General features: G+C 31.5%; 1 long non-coding RNA gene across 1 annotated transcript; it reads right to left on the minus strand.

The window, feature by feature from the left end:
• Positions 1-2,563: 2,563 nt before the first annotated feature.
• On the minus strand, positions 2,564-17,754 carry LOC143203207 (uncharacterized). Its single transcript, XR_013007290.1, has 3 exons — positions 17,644-17,754; positions 8,313-8,393; positions 2,564-2,688 (listed from the first exon to the last, which is right to left on the minus strand). It is a non-coding gene; the product is annotated as an uncharacterized LOC143203207 (long non-coding RNA).
• Between the last annotated feature and the right edge of the window lie 298 nt (positions 17,755-18,052).

Below are 18,052 nucleotides of genomic sequence, written 5' to 3' on the forward strand. Positions count from 1 at the left end.
TTAATTAATAAGATCACGTATTTCAGATTTAATGCATTTTTGATTACCATGTATTGGTTATAACTTATATGTGATACTCGATAAGTAATTGAATATATGATTATATAGCTCGAAATAGTGATCTAGATGTTTCTTGATTTGATAATACTTTAAGGAATTATATAGCTCGGTGAATGAAGGTAAGAAGATACAAACCTGTAATGTCATTATGTCACCATTATTAATTAACGTTATAAAATTTTAAGGAAAAACAAACGGATTAAAGGGAGCGGCGCTGTTTTATCCGTAGAGACGCTTGGGCAGCCGATGGAGGCACATCTGAACTGAACGATGGTCAGTGACTGAATGATCTTAGAGTACTCTTCAATGATATCGCTGATAAACGTTTGCCAGATCTTAGTTATCATTTACTAGAAGTCACTGCTGGCACCCCGCACCTGTTCAACATCTGTGGTAATATTTTATGGGTATTTTGTAGACTCTTATTCTAAGATGTAAATTTCGACATGCCTCAAGGTCGCTATAATACTCCCCTGCTAGACTTTTACATACATTTATTAACAAAAAATACAAAAAAAATATGGAGACAAAATATTAAATACAAAGATAAAGCGATATGAGAAAACAAAATTGATTTATAATTTAATATTTTATAACGGAATATACTGACATATGTAAAAGTTTCCGATGCTGGTACGGTTGTCGATGTCTTTTGGTCTTATAGATACCGTTGCTTTATGGTTGGTTTAGCACTTGAATGTGGCCAATGGGCGACGTTGAAAATAAACTAATGAATGAAACTGAGAGAACTATTTGAAAATGAACTAACGAAGATTTATTATAATGACTTAGACTCTCGTAATCGACGCTGTGAGGTTTTCGATGACGTCATAGCTCATTTTCCTCGATGGCGAGACGTTACCATTTCTGGTACCGGGCCAAAACATGACGAGTCGACGCTGACTGCAATCGGTACCTATCTTCTAGGACTGCTCTGTGATTAGTCCGTAGCCACATATGTTACGGTTTTCAAAGGAAAACAAGTAGCAACTGTATCCGACCGAAGCTGTCCAAAACGTTTCAGATCAAAATGTCTGCCGATAACTGAGACTGCGAGTGAAGTCTAGTCGAGATGCTGCTAATAAGATAACCAAAAATTAGAAGTTAAAAGCTCTGGGATTTCAAAAGATTATAGGAATGATAACATGTGGAAAAGAAATTAAAAACTTAAATGAAATTTATGAAAGTGCTTTGTTCCAGTACTAAAATTAAATTTAATGAGACATTACTTCTTGTAATAATGTTGAAATTGAAAGAAAAAATAAGTGGAAAATATGTTTGAAAATTCGAGAAAATTTGGCGTTAGATAAAAGAAGTTAACGGTCACTAAAATACACCATATTGCATGAAACCTCCATTCCCAAATCCAACCCCCATCTTCCAAAAATTTCGTCGGAATTCTTGAAGGTTTCGATGGCTCGATGAATGGAGTTTAGACGAAATAAGACGGTACGTGATATGACCGTTATTTATTGATGTAATAAAAATGTAGAAATAACAAATAGATAAAATTGAGCGGTACTGATTTTTTCTTGAAGAGACGCTTGGATAATCGATCGTGGCATATCTCAACTCGACCATGGTCAGTGACTGAATGTCTAAAGCATCCTTCAACAATATCCCAGATCAACGTCTTGGGGTTACCAGATATTCGTTATCGATTACGGGACGTCGATGCTGGCACCTTGCACGTGTCCAATACCTCGGATAATATTTTCTGGGTATTTTATTTTATTTTTCTTGGGTATTATTAGAATTTGGTGTTTTCATATTTAATATTATTATTTGATTAGAAAGCTGTTTTTTTTTTTCTCCCACATATATATTATGATACAGTAAAAAAATAAAAAATTGTGAAATGAAATATAAAATTGTCTTTCAGACATTGCATATATTTTATATGAGTAAATAAAAAAAGTTATTCGTTTAAAATCGGTAGTAGATCTACTATCGCTGATAGTAGAAATACATGGTTTAAATTTATTTTTAAATTTATTTAAATATTTTCACAGTTCAAAGCATTTAACCATCTGTCTTTAGAAATACCGCTAGTCTAAATTACATTTGTGTGCAAAATATGACAAACTGACAATAAAGTTCCTACGATTATTTATTGTTCTTGTGATACTTTAGACTTTATCGTGGTACAATTGATTTATGTCTACTTCAATACAGTACAGTAACGTTTCTGGATTTAAAAAGCAATCTGACGACAGCGACTGTTGAAGAAAATGAGATGATGGGCTGTTTGCTTGAACTGAATCTAAATTAATTTTTTTATACCAATTTTAACTTTGTACTGTTTATTTGAAATTTGATTTTGTTCGTTATAATTTATGCAAACGCATTTACTTTTATTTTTAGTCAATTATTAGGAACACATTTATTTTAAATCTCTCAAAATGTTCTATTTAGACTCGCAAACGTAACTCAACTTGCAACATTATAAATACCATAAATAATGGTGAAATAAAAACAAAGAGAGGTATTCTAGAAGCGTCATTTTAATAGCGATAAAAGGCATAGATACATTTAGAACAGTGATGTACTTGCGCGATATTACATGTAAGCGGCCCGAATGACTGCGCTGCGGCTCTTCGTCCGATGCCTAGCCGAAATGCCCGTGACCTGAAAAAAATAATAAACTTCATCCGCCACTCGAGCCCGTATAATTGGAACATCACGATCTCAACGAAAACGCACCAGTCTGAATTGTGTAAGGTCCAAGCCGAAACAAGGTTCGGCCGAGAAAATGTCGTTGTTGAAATCCTACATTGACTGAGGATTATTTTCATAACTATGTCGAAAATAACCAGGGTTTTATATTACTATATGAGATGAACGCTTATTATATCTCGCCGTAATTGCATACGAAGTACAAGATTTATTGAATATAATCAGAAACATAAATATGACCATTCTTCAAGGTTTAAGTCTGAGTATACATTATTAATTTGCGTGTAATTAATATCTTGTCGTATTATGTGTTATGATTAAAATCAGTGTTTCAAGACATTACATTTATTAGTTATGTTACAATTATTAGGTGTTTGCTTGTTTGTTTGATCAGCGATATCTATTGGTAAACAACTTAACAGTTAAATTCGACGATTTTGATATTTATTATTGATTATTCCTGATTATTACTGATTATTCTCATGTTCCTCCAGCGATGGTAAATGATTCTTGTAAAACGTTATTGTGTTAAAATTACCACTTTTAAAACGTCTAAACCAGTATTTACATATTGAAATCGGTAGAGCACGGTTGCCATAATCTTCGAACAGCATTCAAAACCTTCAGCTGCCTTTTCTTCAAATTTAAATAAAAAAGTAAAACTTCCCTCAAATGCGATTTAGTCAATCATTCCAAAGAGTTTTGTCCGATGGGAAAAATCCAAAAGAGGACATTTTCGTGTTATGAAAATGCTGCCATTTTTCATTATAGCCATAATTATTGCCTTCTTCCATACTCACGGTACTCTTTCCAATCACTAAAATTGTTGGCTCGTCATCACGAAATAAAGTTTCTTGAATCTTAATTGCTAATGGAGTTGCTAAACCTGGTGGTGGGTTATGATTAAAGAACTGTATGAAGAACTCCCTCCATCGTTCGTGACTCCCACCATGTGACTTTACGAAGGTTCCATTTGCTTTTTGAATGTTGTCGTTGGTATATTAACACATGCTGCCCAATCTGCTAGGTGTGATTGAGGATTACCATATATAATATTGAGTGAACCAATCTGAATTAAACAATCAATTGTTAATTTAAGACGGATTAATTTTCAGAAGAACAATGTCGCTTCGTAAATCAAGATGCCAATTTAATAGACCACGCGCAAGAGCAGTGTTCCTCCTCAAAAACGTACCTCAAAAATCGACAGAAAAATTTAAAAAAAATATATAAAATTGTATAGTAATTTATAATGTTACTAAACAATTTCTCTTAATCATAAATCTTGAAATATAAACGACAATTATAGTATAATTAATAATAGCTTCATAACTAATGGACAAATTCATATGCTTCATAGTAAATTGCATTCATGGCGTTTCTGTGCTTAATGTTAATGGTACTTTTTTGAAGCATTAAGATATATCATTACGTAAGTCAGTTATTATTTAGTCGTTAATTTTATTGAAATAGATCAAGTTAAGCTCAAATTATGCTGTCTAATGTTAGTAGTTAAATATAAAAATGAATCGAATTATGTGTCTAGTTTTCACAATATAATAATCATTTTTACTTGATATCAGACAGTTTTTGATAATACCTTTCTATTTATTGACGTAATTTTAGCGTTTTAATGAATGAAGATATTTTGTTTGGATCATCAGCGTGATGGTCATGATCATTGCTAATTGTATTAACCTAGTTTGGCTACTGATGATGTTATTAATATATAATAAGAATATATTAGAATGTATGTTTGGATTTAATGTTTACACTATATTATATGCTATAATAAGGAATTTATTCATTCATATTTCTTGGCTTTTATCATATTTATATTTTATCTAATATGAATGGCGTTTATTTAAACATTCTTCAAAAGGAAGCTTTAAACAGTTCTGTTTCATAACGACAATTTTTGTTCGTTTATTCCTGAAGGTCATTCCGCGCACCCCAAAGAAACCTACAAGAACTTTGAATAGGTTCTTTGAAAATTAAAATACGAAGATGGTGGTTGGCAGAGGTGCGGCAATTTTAAGATTTTGTGCATTTTATTTGGACAACAAGTTGGGTTTACTAAATTTCCTTGATTTTTGTATCTATGGGATAGCCGATACCGAGCAAATCAATGGATCAAAAAGAGCTGGCTACCGAGCGAACTTAAAGTTGGTGAAAAGAATGTACTCCAAGAAAGATTAATACCTCTACATATAATTCCTTTATTACAACTGCACATGAAGTTTAGATTGATGAAGCAGTTTGTAACATCATTTCCCAAAGATGGAGATTATTTCAAATACATAGTTTCAAAATATCTCAGCATCCAAGAAACAAAGGGGAAGGAAGATGTTTTCGTCGAAACATACATTGGACGGCTTACCTACAATTCATCACCACCCTGACGAATCATCAAAAAGAAAGGTGGATTGCTTTTAATGAGGTCATAGAGACATTTTTAGTTTATCATAAAGACACTATAAATAAATAGTCAATAGAATGCTAAAAGCATTTCAAGCTCAGGTTAATGAGTCTAAACATATATTCTCTTTATTTCCACCTCGACTACTTTTTCCCTACTACTAGATGAACGACTTCACCAAGATACTAAAGAGATGGAGAAAAGATACCAAGGAAAACGAAAAATCTCAATGATATTATAATGACTATTCAGATTCTTCCCACAAGTGTCGTTTTATAACAAAAAGAAAGTCAAACATTAAGATTATGTCATAAAAGAGCTTTTAGAATTTTTTTACAGACATGTGCTATACGACTTCAATTATTTAATTTTATTATGCTATTTATAAAAGATAAATATCAGCAATAACTCGTACATTATTGTAACCGTATGGAGGGGATTATTTTCTATTTCTATTAAGTATTATAAATATGTAAAATGGAATGCTTCTGCTACTTTAATTCAAAGGAAAAGGTGGTGAATGTTTTCAACTGTGGTGGTTTCGATGTGGTGAATTAAATATAGCTCAAATTATTTAAATATTATAAATTAGAATTAAATATTTATGGAAAATTCATATACGTGATATTTTACAATATGATTTAACTAAGCAGCTAGTAGCATAAGTTTTACTGACATGTTCACGTTTTACGCCACGGCATTCCCATACTACAAGAAAAATATATATTTTTCATAATATATATACTTTTTCCATTATAACTTTACCACCAAATATTTTAAGAATCACTTTAAAATAATTAGTATTTATCGTCGATAAATATGTTAAATATGACTTCAAACGCAACTCCTTTCAACAGCATAATTCAGACCTATTAGCAATTTTCTATCAACGTGTAGGGGTTTTCAATAACGACGGGTAGATTCCAGCTTTAGTTACCATGCTATTTTGGCGGCGTGCATTTAACCGTCATTTATGTGAAATCACAATTCAATCTAAACTACTAAGCAGCATGTTCCAATGACAGAGCTTTATAAACAAAATTAATGATACTTATAACACTAACCCAATGACTTAATGATGAACAAAAGAAAGAAAACCAGGTAGGTGGATTGAAGTGTACGAAAATGCTGCTAAAATAGTGCTGATGCGTTTGTTTTGAGCACTAAAGGAAATACAAATTTTTCTTAGCCGAAACGTTGTTTGATGATTTGGTAACATCCTGTGTTGTAAGATTTGTAAAAAATTGTATGGACACTTTTAAATATGACGAATGAATAATAGGTAGGAAGATATCCCAACTTATTATATTAACTAGACTTACTAACCTAATTGTTAGTTTCGACATAACAGTTTAAATCAGTCTTCATCAAAACAGTCTTCAATCAAACACTTTTAGAGCTTATAAACCTAATAAGACTTAGGAGTAGATAAACCAAGTGATTCCAGACGTTTAAATGTCATTAGAAAAATCCGAATGGAGTTAAAATGGCTACCATGCGATACTATACCAAACTACTTGCTAGATAAAAAAAATGAGTTTTTTGTGGAGTATTACGACTAGCTATAAAAAATTATAGAACATGCGTTGATCAAAATATATTGTACTAATTTATCTGAATAAATGCCTTTTTAAAGTTATTAAATGATCAATATAAATAAGATGATCTAATATTACTTCGAGCTACTTACAATTCGGTTGATTATCAAGTAAAGATACCAACTTGACTCAATTCGTGTATAATAAAATTGTAGGTTGCCAGAAATATAGGAAAAAGTAATTCACAGTAATAGATATTTTCAATTATTTTGAATATTTTGAATAAAATTTCCATCCTTTTACAATAAATGCTTATTTTTTAATAAGCTTTGGTGCTTAAATTAGTAACCGATATTAAAAAGAGCTTTTATATGAGAAATTTTACAAACTTAAAATTCCATTTAAAATTAACTTTATAATAATCTTTATGTTAATTCATAGACAAATATTTTAGTAAACTCCATTAAATGGAAAGATTAATTTGTGAAAGATAGAAATCAGTACTCGTTTTATCTAATTTCGAACTAATTTGATTTCCGAAAAAAACATTCAACAATCGACCAAATCCATAGAATAACGGATATCACTCATATGCGCTGCAGTTTTCCTAGACCTACCATAAGCCTTCGATAAAGTTTGATAAAGCCAGTCTGCCAAAGCAATATGTAAAGATATTAACATCATATACGTCCAATAGACTTTTCAGAATTAAACAAGAAGAATATTAAAAGAATTACAAGTGGGAGTGCCTCAGTCAAGTGTTCTGAGATCTATGCTCTATCTGTTTTATACTAGTGACATACCAAAACTCGAGGGAATTATGATATCTATATTTGCGGATGATACAAAACTGTTAGAATACAGGCAGCTAGCGATAAACTAATAGAGTGGACCAAACAATAGAGGATAAAATTAAATGAGCTAAAATCTAAGTATTTAGGCATGGCATTGGATGTCAAATTACGATCGAAGGAGCACGTCAAAAATAAATTAGCTGAACTCAAAATAAAATATATCTATATATGCTCTTTGGAAGAAAATTGAAAATTCTAATTGTCCAAATGTCACAATCTACCAATATGTGCTCAAACCAATATGGCTATATGGTATAGAGTGGTGTTGTACCCGGCATAGCGATGTAAAGAAAATCCAAGTAATGTCTGAAATCTGTCCTGCACTACTACATGGACACTCTGTTTGCATATTATACAGTATGAAACTCTGGAAACTTGTGTGATAATGCGTGAGTGAAGGATTATAAGGTGTGAGAGCAGTGTAGATTGTTGTTGGAAAGTGTGTCAATAAATATGTGTAAATTGTAATAATAATTGTTAGCAGTAAACGTTCGGCGGTACTTAAATCAGAACAATACACGAAAGATTAGTATGGGCTCTGCGGATATATAGCGGGTAAAATTGTGAAGAGCTCCACAAGTGATTAGTCATGTCCTTTTCACTTCACTTATGTGGATATTTCTAATATATGTAATATATATATAATATAGTCATATAGAAACATTATTTAATAATCTTGCTTGAATAAATATCATTAATAATATAGTAATAAATAAAAATATATATAAATAAAAGATATATTACTCGAAAAATTTATGAACTTACCAAGTGAGGAGCTTCCAATTCCACTGGATCTACCACTTGCAATGTGACTTGAAGATACACTTACACCTCCTGAATGTCCACCTTTTAATAAAATTTATAATGTTAATGTTAATATTAATATCTAAACATGTATATTATTTTATTTTATAATATATTATTTTAGAAATATCTTTAAAACCTACTACCATAGTTGCTTCTTCCACTAGTGATTACACCGTGAGAGCGCCCATGTAGATACCCTCCTAAAAATGTAATTTTAACAAATTGCAAAAGTTGTTCATAAACTTACCCGAAACAATAGAAAAAAGAATCGATAGTACCAGAAATATGATCTAAACAATAAAGGATAAAAATAGAGTAGCTCTAATTTTAAAGACAATAATTTACCTTCATATTGTTGAGCTCTGTTTTTAACTTATAAGAACTCTGCCTTAATATGACTTTAGCAAATCGATGCGAGGATTTATAGTGAATATTTGGATATTGGAATTTGATATGATATGGTGTCGAAATTTTGATTGTGGTTGAGCTGTGCGGCCGAAATATATATCAACGTTTCTTTTGTGTACAGGTATAATGAGAAATGTAGTTCATTGGTTTATGGTACATATACAAGTACTCTGAAATTAGTTACTAACGATACTGCTGACGTGTTCCTATTTTAATTTAAATGTAAGCTTATAATATTAACATTTGTCACTATAAATTGAAAGAGGAGTTTAGAAAGTGTGATTAAAATATCAGCGGCGTTTCAGTCACATGGCATATGTTCATCTAAGAATATTTGTTATATATAACATTTTCCATAGATGATAGGTGATTCAGGTCATTCCAAGTTCAAATGAAAAATATCTTGTTAGTAAAACGATTTTCTAATACTCCATGTTAATATAGTACGACTAGTAGTGTATTGTACGATACCGCTGGGTACTGAATGCTGATCCTAACAATAAAAATAAATAATTATTTCGAATGACATTGTCTTCTAAAACTGTCAGCCTAAATTCTAATCCTGGTAAATAGATTTCTGCGGGAAAAACTCGAATACTTGTACTCCAATTTATTATTCGACTTTTATCGGTTTTATGTAGAAACCCAATTAGTCCAGAAGACCCAATAGTTTTCTTTAGTTAGCCCTAACCCTCAAAAGATGCCTGTATAAATTTGACAGTTTGTGAATTATAGTATTTTCAGTGAAGTAACTTTTGTTATTCTGAAAAAAATGGATAAAAATAAAAATAAAAAAATGGACTTTCGCGTATTGATAAAATATTGCTTTTTGAAGGGAAAAATACAGTTGAAGCAAAAACTTGGCTTGATGCCGAGTTTCTGGATACTGTGCCAGGAAAATCAACCATCAATGAATGGTATGCTAAGTTTAGACATGGTGAAATGAGCACCGAAGACGACGAACGCAGTGGACGCCCAAAAGATGTTGTTACCGACGATAACATTTAAAAAATGATTTTGAATGACCGTAAATTGAAATTAAATGAAATAGCAGACACTCTAAAGATATCAACTGAACGTGTACATCATATCATTCACGAATATTTGAGTAGGAGAAAGCTCTGTGCAAAGTGGGTGCCGCGCGAGCTCAATTTTAAAGATGATCAAGTGTAATAAACCCGAGTTTTGCGTCGATATGTGACGATGGATGAAGCATGGCTCCATCATTTCACTCTGAAGTCCAACCGACAGTCATCCGAGTGGACTGCACACGATGAACCCATTTCAAAGCGTGGGAATACGCAACAGTCGGCTGGAAAGGTTATGGTGTCTGTATTTTGGAATGGAATACTTTTAATTGACAACCCTGAAAAACGAAGGACCATCAACAGCGACTATTACATAGATTACATAGCGTTATTGCACCGCACCGTTTGAAGGACGAAATCGCCGAAAAACGGCCGCATTTGAAGAAAAAGAAGGTGCCGCTTCACCAAGACAATGCACCGTGTCACAAGTCTCATCCACCGTATTCTCCAGATTTGGGCCCCAGCGACTATTTCCTGTTCTCAGATCTCAAAAGATTGCTCCCTGGGAAAAATTTTTCGTCCTGAAATTTCCTAAAGGCCTATTTTTAAGCAAAGGGCAAATCGTACTACAAAAATGGTATCGAACAGTTGGAGGGTCGCTATAATCAGTGTATCACCCTTGAAGGGAATTATGTTGAATAAAAAAAAGTAAGTTTGCCAAAAAATGTGTTTTACTATGGTAGGCCGGGGACTTTTCAATTGACCTGTTAAATATTCCCTTATTGTCGCATCCTAAACGGATGAATTAATTTTTAGTTCTGTATCGGAGAGATAGATAAGGAAAATGTCTGAAACGTCGTATTTGAAAGACCTCAACCTTACCGATGTCAGACTCGGAGACAGTATTCTCGGAGTCATGCAAAAGGATTGGCAATATAAACTCCGGTGTTAATTTGTAATAAGACGGTAAGCGCTTCAACGTTTAAATAATATAAGACATTTTTAACAGGGTTCTTTCAGTCGGATCAAACTTAATAGGAAAATTTTAATAATTGTAATAATAATAAAGAGAAAGTTATAATAAGTGAATAACACACAATATAATGTAACTTTCTGTAATCTAGTTTTATTTTATTATGAAAGTATTATATTCAAGTGATTTTAACTAAAAAAACATGCATAAAAATATATTGTTCAAAAACCGTCAGACTTTTTCTTAGTCCTCATAATTCAAAGGAAACGATTAGGATCTTTATTATAATTTAAGGATGATTAATATTCCATGTAAAGAAATCTTTACCACACCAAGACACAATTTAAAACGAATGACCAGCTATCCTGACCACTTTGGTAACAACCAATTTATCTACACATTTTGAAAATGCTAAACGGTCACAGTTGAATTACAGTTGAACTTTACACGAAATCGAGTAGGAACAGGCGCAATTTACTGTGACCTTTCTCATTTTCGATGGTTGTGGTCCGGGCAGGAAAGCCCAGGGCCGGGCGATTTGTTTTCGTTTCCATGTAGATCAGATTCTGTACTGCTGGGTTCGACGAACTGTCCAAAATACGTTATGCAATCGATTATTCTTACGCGAGGTGTTTCATTCCTTTGATGTAGTGCGATGATGGAAGGTAAAGTGAAAGGATGATATGTAGGGGATTGTGTTGGTATAATTTCGGGGAGACCGCTGATGGTTATGAGAACTGATGTAAAAAAACCAATCAGACGTACTTCCTGATTGGTTTCAACATACTCATTTAATTAAAAATTTTCCATATAGCACATATGTATGTCGTTAAATAACTTCCTTCTTCAATCAAGCTATATCCCATCGATCAATAAATAGAACTAGGCGCTAGAAGTTTTGGTTAGTATACTAGTCTTATTAGATTTTTTAAACGGAAATATATCGTTAGTAAGATTAGTAATAGAGTAACAATACTACCGAAAACTTGTCTTCTTAAGTGATGGCTAACTGAAGTCAAAATGAAGCAACTATTAAATTCGAATGTTTTAAGATTTCTCTATATAAAACAATAGTTTTCCATTTAATATTATTGAGTTATTCAGTGTACATATATGCGATCGAAACCCATATAATATTTCATTTAAATAATTTTGTCTTACTTTACTTTCTTATTATACTCTGCTTTAGCTTTCGATAAGGTTTTGCATGAAGGTTTAAACATAAGGTTAAATTGTTTCTTCCTGACAAATATATAAAAATGTTAGAGCATATATAATTGATCCATACTTCAGAGTCAAATAATATGTCAATAAGAATTTGAGAAAATACAAGTAGGTATTCCAAAGGGAAGTGTATTGGGACTTTGGAAAGTCCTTTATCTGCTCTTCACATTCTATGTAAGTTTGAAAAAAATCCTCATGTGAAATTATGTGGTGAAGATTTGAAAAATAAGAAAATGGGACTTTTTGTTCACGACTCCTCCAAAAATCTTAATTTCTATTCACAATTTCATTCAAGAACAATCTTTGTTTATGCATTAATAGAAAATGTTTGTTTTTCTTAATTGCCCCTGAACCAGTAGAATCGAGAGAACTGTTTTTCACGGGTCAAGTGAGATGAGGTTCCAATAGTTGAATTTAAAAAGAAACACAACATTTAGCAGAGTATTTATTAAATATGTGTCTTTGAAAAAAATGGTATTATCCAGCGCACAAATTGCCAACAACTTGGGCATATTAAAATATCTGCAGTACGAAACCTTTATGTGTGAAGTGAGTTGGTAAACATTATACAAAGCAATATAGAAAGCAGCAGAATAGCTTGAAATTTGTGCCTAATGTAATAAAAAAGGACAGCCTGCCAATTATAAAGGGTGTGTAGTAGACTAACAGAAAATCAAAGAACATCAGCGAAATAAAATTACAACGAATAAGACAACTCAACAAAGCTCAAGACTGTGCAAAGCCATCTGCTATTTAAAATAAAAAACCTGAAGAAACAGCAATACCATCCCCTAAAATTACAAAAGACAATAAAAGATTCGGCGATAAACAAATTGAAATAACCAACTGTAACCAATGTGCCAGCGATCGTCAACATGTTGAAGTTGCTCATTGAATTTCAGACTGAAATGATACACAATTTCAGTTAATTAGCAAACAGGGTAGAGAAATTGAAACAATTCTAAAACAAGACAAAGAAAAACAAAAATGAGTAATATGAAAAAAGTAAAATGACTTATGGATCACATATCATTATACAGATATAGCTCTCATATCAGAAACTAATTTTTCTAAAAAGAATTACATTAAATTACGGGGCTATGATGCCTACTGGACACACACCCCAGCGAACGTGCTCGAGGAGGAACAGTTCTAATTATAAAATAAAATATACAGAATTTCTAACAAGACGAAATTAGAAAAGAACAAATACAGGCTACTATGTTATAGCTGACATTGAAAAGGGCGGCTCTGAGATAAATATTACATTCAATAAACAAACATTATCATTCAGGGCACAAATCTACTTATTGGCCCACCGACAGTTAGTTTCAGATCTACTGGATTATTACACTTCGAAAGGCATCTTATCAAATAAAATAAAAATCCGGAGCTTCTGCGAACTAACATCTGATCACATTCCAGCAGTGTTAACACTAGGTGTGAGAATAAAAGAAAATAAAGGAGCCCCATCTTACTAACAAATTTATTAACTGGGGCACATTTAGATTTAAAATACAGGAACAAACCAGTTTAAACATAAGACTCAAAAGTATAGACGATCTTGAGCAGCAAACCCGAAATATAAATGAACAAATTCGGTCTGTTGCAAAAGAAGTCCCCCAATGTAGAGGAAATTAGGGAATTCATAAAAGAAATACGAAAAGTTAGAAGAGTATGACACCAAAGCAGAAATATTGTAGACAAGACAATGTTGTAGAGTTGCTTTAACTCGCAGATTTAAAATACCATTTATTAGAGTAACGCCCGTTAACACTTATCGAAATAAATGGGTTCGACGCAATGATGGAAAAGTTGAATTATTCCGAATTCATTCAACCGAATAATACAGAATCTACAATAGATATAAATCCTATTTATCTGCCCGATGTAGCTGTAAATCTGATTTCTTCAATGGAAGTTGCCATATAATTTAACAACAACCTCAATCCTAAAATGGCTCCTATGATATTTTACCTAGGTTATCGAAAGAGCTGTCACGAAAAGATGACTCCTCATACCTAATCCTTCATTTGCATTTTACTTATAATAATTATTGAATATGAAGTAAATATAACATTATATACTGATATCCGGTGATCTTGACGACTCTTGATTATATAATGTGTAACATAACATGTAAATCTATGCTATTCGGAAATTACAAACTGACCTATTACAAAGTACAAAATGAACCTATAAATTTGAGGTGATAATCTAATAGAATCAAAGGTATTTTCAATTATATTTTTCTGCAGAGCTTTTATCTAATATCTGGTGCCCTTGGAGGGTTCAAATTACGCAACATTATTAGTGTACTAATTTTTTAGACAATTTGCGATTACTACTTCGTTTACTTGTCTCACACAATTATTTTTGTTTCTAGATTTTACAATGTTGCTGAGTGAATCATTTAGCTATTATTAATCAACCCATAGACCGTGCAATAAAACAGTGAACTCACGTCATTTAATTGATGACTTCAAAAGATTGCATTGACTCACTTACACTTTAATTCATTTTGGATTCGATATTACAACATTCTAATCTAAATTTAAATAAAGTAATGAAATAAACATGTTATCATATATAATTTGTTTTAACTTTATAATATAGCTAATGCATATATTATTGATGGACTTAAACTATAAAGTAATGTATTTTACTTTTATTAGAGAGCATATTTATCTTTAATGTTTAGTACTTGTTTCCTTCGGTGCAATGTTTCCTTCTACAGGCATTTTGATATCATTGTATTCTTGTTGTCCTCATATATTTTCACCAAATGCTTATATCTATGGACATACATATTTCAAATTCTTCAATATGACTTCCTACAGTTATCATATATTAATTATATACTCAGCTTTAGTAGTTTCCACTCACCCTGTCTTGGTAACTGTCAGAATTGGATCATAATCCCACATTTAGAAAGTTTCATTCAATCACTGTCACTTTGGGAATCGCTATTAAGTGAATTCTTAGAGAGTCTATGCTTGTATATCTTTCTCAACCTGCATGTCTATTGTAATGATTTTTTGCCGCTTCCTATATCAATTCGATTGGATTGAATATGCAGTGATAGGGAGGAAGACACAATACTCTATGGCTATATTGTTCAGCAATCTGATCTACCATGTATCTCTTTTCAGGCTTATTTTTAAAAAAGTAAATGACCCTAAACGCAGTTTCATTTATATTTACTGAGTTATAATTTGAAATAGTTCACTCTTTAGCACGGTTTCTTCAAAACTTAATTTATTTCCTGTAGGTATTCCTTAATGGCAGCTTTTATCGTATGTACTTGTTGGGATCTTTTCCACCAATGTACTGTGGTCTCTTGTCCATAACAATAACTGATGGTTCCTCCAAGATGTTTAAGCCGCAGCAAAAACATGTTATGGTTATGGCTAATTTCTTTATGGTAGTAATCCTTGGACTCAGGAAATCACAATATAACATTCAGTATAAAGTACAATATATATGTGCAATGAATTATTAATAAATGTGATGACTAACAAAACCTAATCAGTTGTTATTCCAATGTTTACCTTTTTCCATCAATTTTTATTGTCTCAACACCATTTTTATTATCATCATTCCATGAGTGATCTAATGTCTCATTCTGAAACATCCATGTCTCATCTAAATATACAAATTGAAGTAATAACTCTTTCTTAATTTGATTGTATGCATATAAAATTTGTATTGTTTTAAAAGAAATATCTAAAAGTTCCATTAGAACTCTTCGTAGGTTATCTTTACACAATTTAAATCCTATATTACGCAACAGTGTTCTACATCCCTCAAAGAAAAAACTACTCAGAATAATAATAACATAAGCAAAGTGTTAAAACATTGTTTGCCGGTTTATAACCTGTAGTTAATATAACTAATATTTTGAAGAATTTTGCAGACGTTGATATCTGGACGACTTTTGTAGGCTGATTCGGTTACACATTCAAATGTGTCAGATAGCATAGTATCTATTTTTAGCTAGAATAAAATGAGAAGGAAAATATTGTTTGATTCTAAAATGAATTTACAAATCGCGGCGTAATACATTAAACAACTGAAATAGACTATAGCTGTAATTCCTGACGAAGCAACATCGATGTTATTACCACTTTAATTTTATTAATTAACTATACCAAGCGGTAGATGCATCAAAATTCATCAGGAGTACTAAGAAAGAACAATTGTCCGGAAATAAAATCAACGCGGTTCAGTTTTAAAACACTTGTTGAAACTGGTTTAATTAGCTGTGGTACAGGAGATAGATACAATAATAGGGACACCATGCAACTGATGCAAAATGCTTTTTGATAAGATGCAAAATGCTTTTTGATAAGATACTCTTATCAAAAAGCATTTTATTTTACGAGATTCCGATTTTTTGTTTGAATTTTTGGAACAGATTTATCAGCTGGTGGTCTTCTTTGCTGTCATTTTTTTCTCGCTTAAAGTTTATACTTCCTTTAGAAAAAATAGATTTACAAATAAAACTAAACAGGCTGCTGATTGGTCATTGCCTGACTGAGATTGAGAGACAGATACTCTGTGTTTCAATATTGAAGAAACAATGCAAGTGTCATATTTTAACAAAATGCAAAATAATAACTCTTAAGATGTCCTTACTGGTTTGGTTTATCGACGCATATCTTCTTGCATCAAAACCTGCACAAATTATTTGATTTCCTTAAGGATTTATTTATTTAATTAATTATATCCTGCTAAATATTTGTTCTGTTTCAATATGTATTGTGTAAGATTGGCTAAAATTTTTGTTTATTTATATTTTAAATTCTGACCATTATAACTGTCAATGGATTGTTGCCTTATTGCTTTGGAGATTTTTCTAACGCGCAACAGAAGATGGGTTCTAGCCTCTCAGTTTTCATGCACATTTCTTGGTCTGTGTTGATACTCTCCAAAAATTCTAACGCGTTGGGGGAACTGGCAGGCCAGTGATATATTTCAATTTCTTTTTTTTTTGTTGCTAAAAGCTCTCTAATTTCTCTTGGGCAGTTTATCCTTGTTTTATTGATGTTCATGTATTGTTCCATACTGCCTTTTGTAAAATGACCATAAACAATTTTGATTCCGTATATTGTTTTTAAGTTGCTTTCAGGCGAACAAGTAGGTTGATAGTTTCTTCCACATGCATCTTGAATCAATTTCAGTCTGTCTATTCTGTATAGTCTGTCAGCAGATGTTATCGATGTAACTATTCAGGCTCAGATAACAATTGCAAAATATTTCAGTTAAATAAATATAGTTAAATTACTAGTTTATAGAAAGGTTCTGTTAAAAAATAGTTGAGTTGCTCCTAACATTTTACTAATAATTCTTACCTTATACACGTATTTTCGTATTCTTTGCTGTTAATTTTCTCTATTAATTAATAAATTATATAAACTAACTAAAAAATTATGAAAACATAAAATTAACCTAAAAAATAATATCTGACCTCCAGATTAAGTGTTAATAATTAATAATTGTAAATATTAAATAAATTGATGCCTAAAGACCAGTTTATAAAAATAATTAATAATATAATAAATAGGAAAAAAAGACAAAAAAGAAAAACAGAAAATGTATAAAAAAATTGATATATATATGATGAACAGAATTATTAAATTTTAAATTGACTTACCAAATCGTAGGTCTGGTTTTGTTGGCCTCTGACGAAAATCGTCCGTTTTTTGTCGTTGACTGTTTTTATTGTTGGTTAACTCTTAGCTCTTATTCTTGACTGATTCTTTTGACCTATCTAGAATAAACAAATACATAAAAAAATATGATAGTTTTCTTTAAAATCTAACAAATATTTGAAATTAAATCTAATAATTGTGTCGCAACACTCTACCTTTAGACATCATCTACATTTTGTTAATTCTTTTAAATATCTGCAATATCAGAAATGTATAAGTATAGACCCATACAAATATAACCATTTTTTATTATTACCTTTCCTATAGTCTCCAAATAAATTATATTTTTCGCTTATTTGACATAAATGTCATATTAGTCCCATAACAAACTACAAAATATTAATTAGAAAT

Source organism: Rhynchophorus ferrugineus, unplaced genomic scaffold, assembly GCF_030347505.1.
Source record: "Rhynchophorus ferrugineus isolate W39M unplaced genomic scaffold, kcgeb_rfMv2 rfM9, whole genome shotgun sequence".
Taxonomy (NCBI): Eukaryota; Metazoa; Arthropoda; class Insecta; order Coleoptera; family Curculionidae; genus Rhynchophorus; species Rhynchophorus ferrugineus.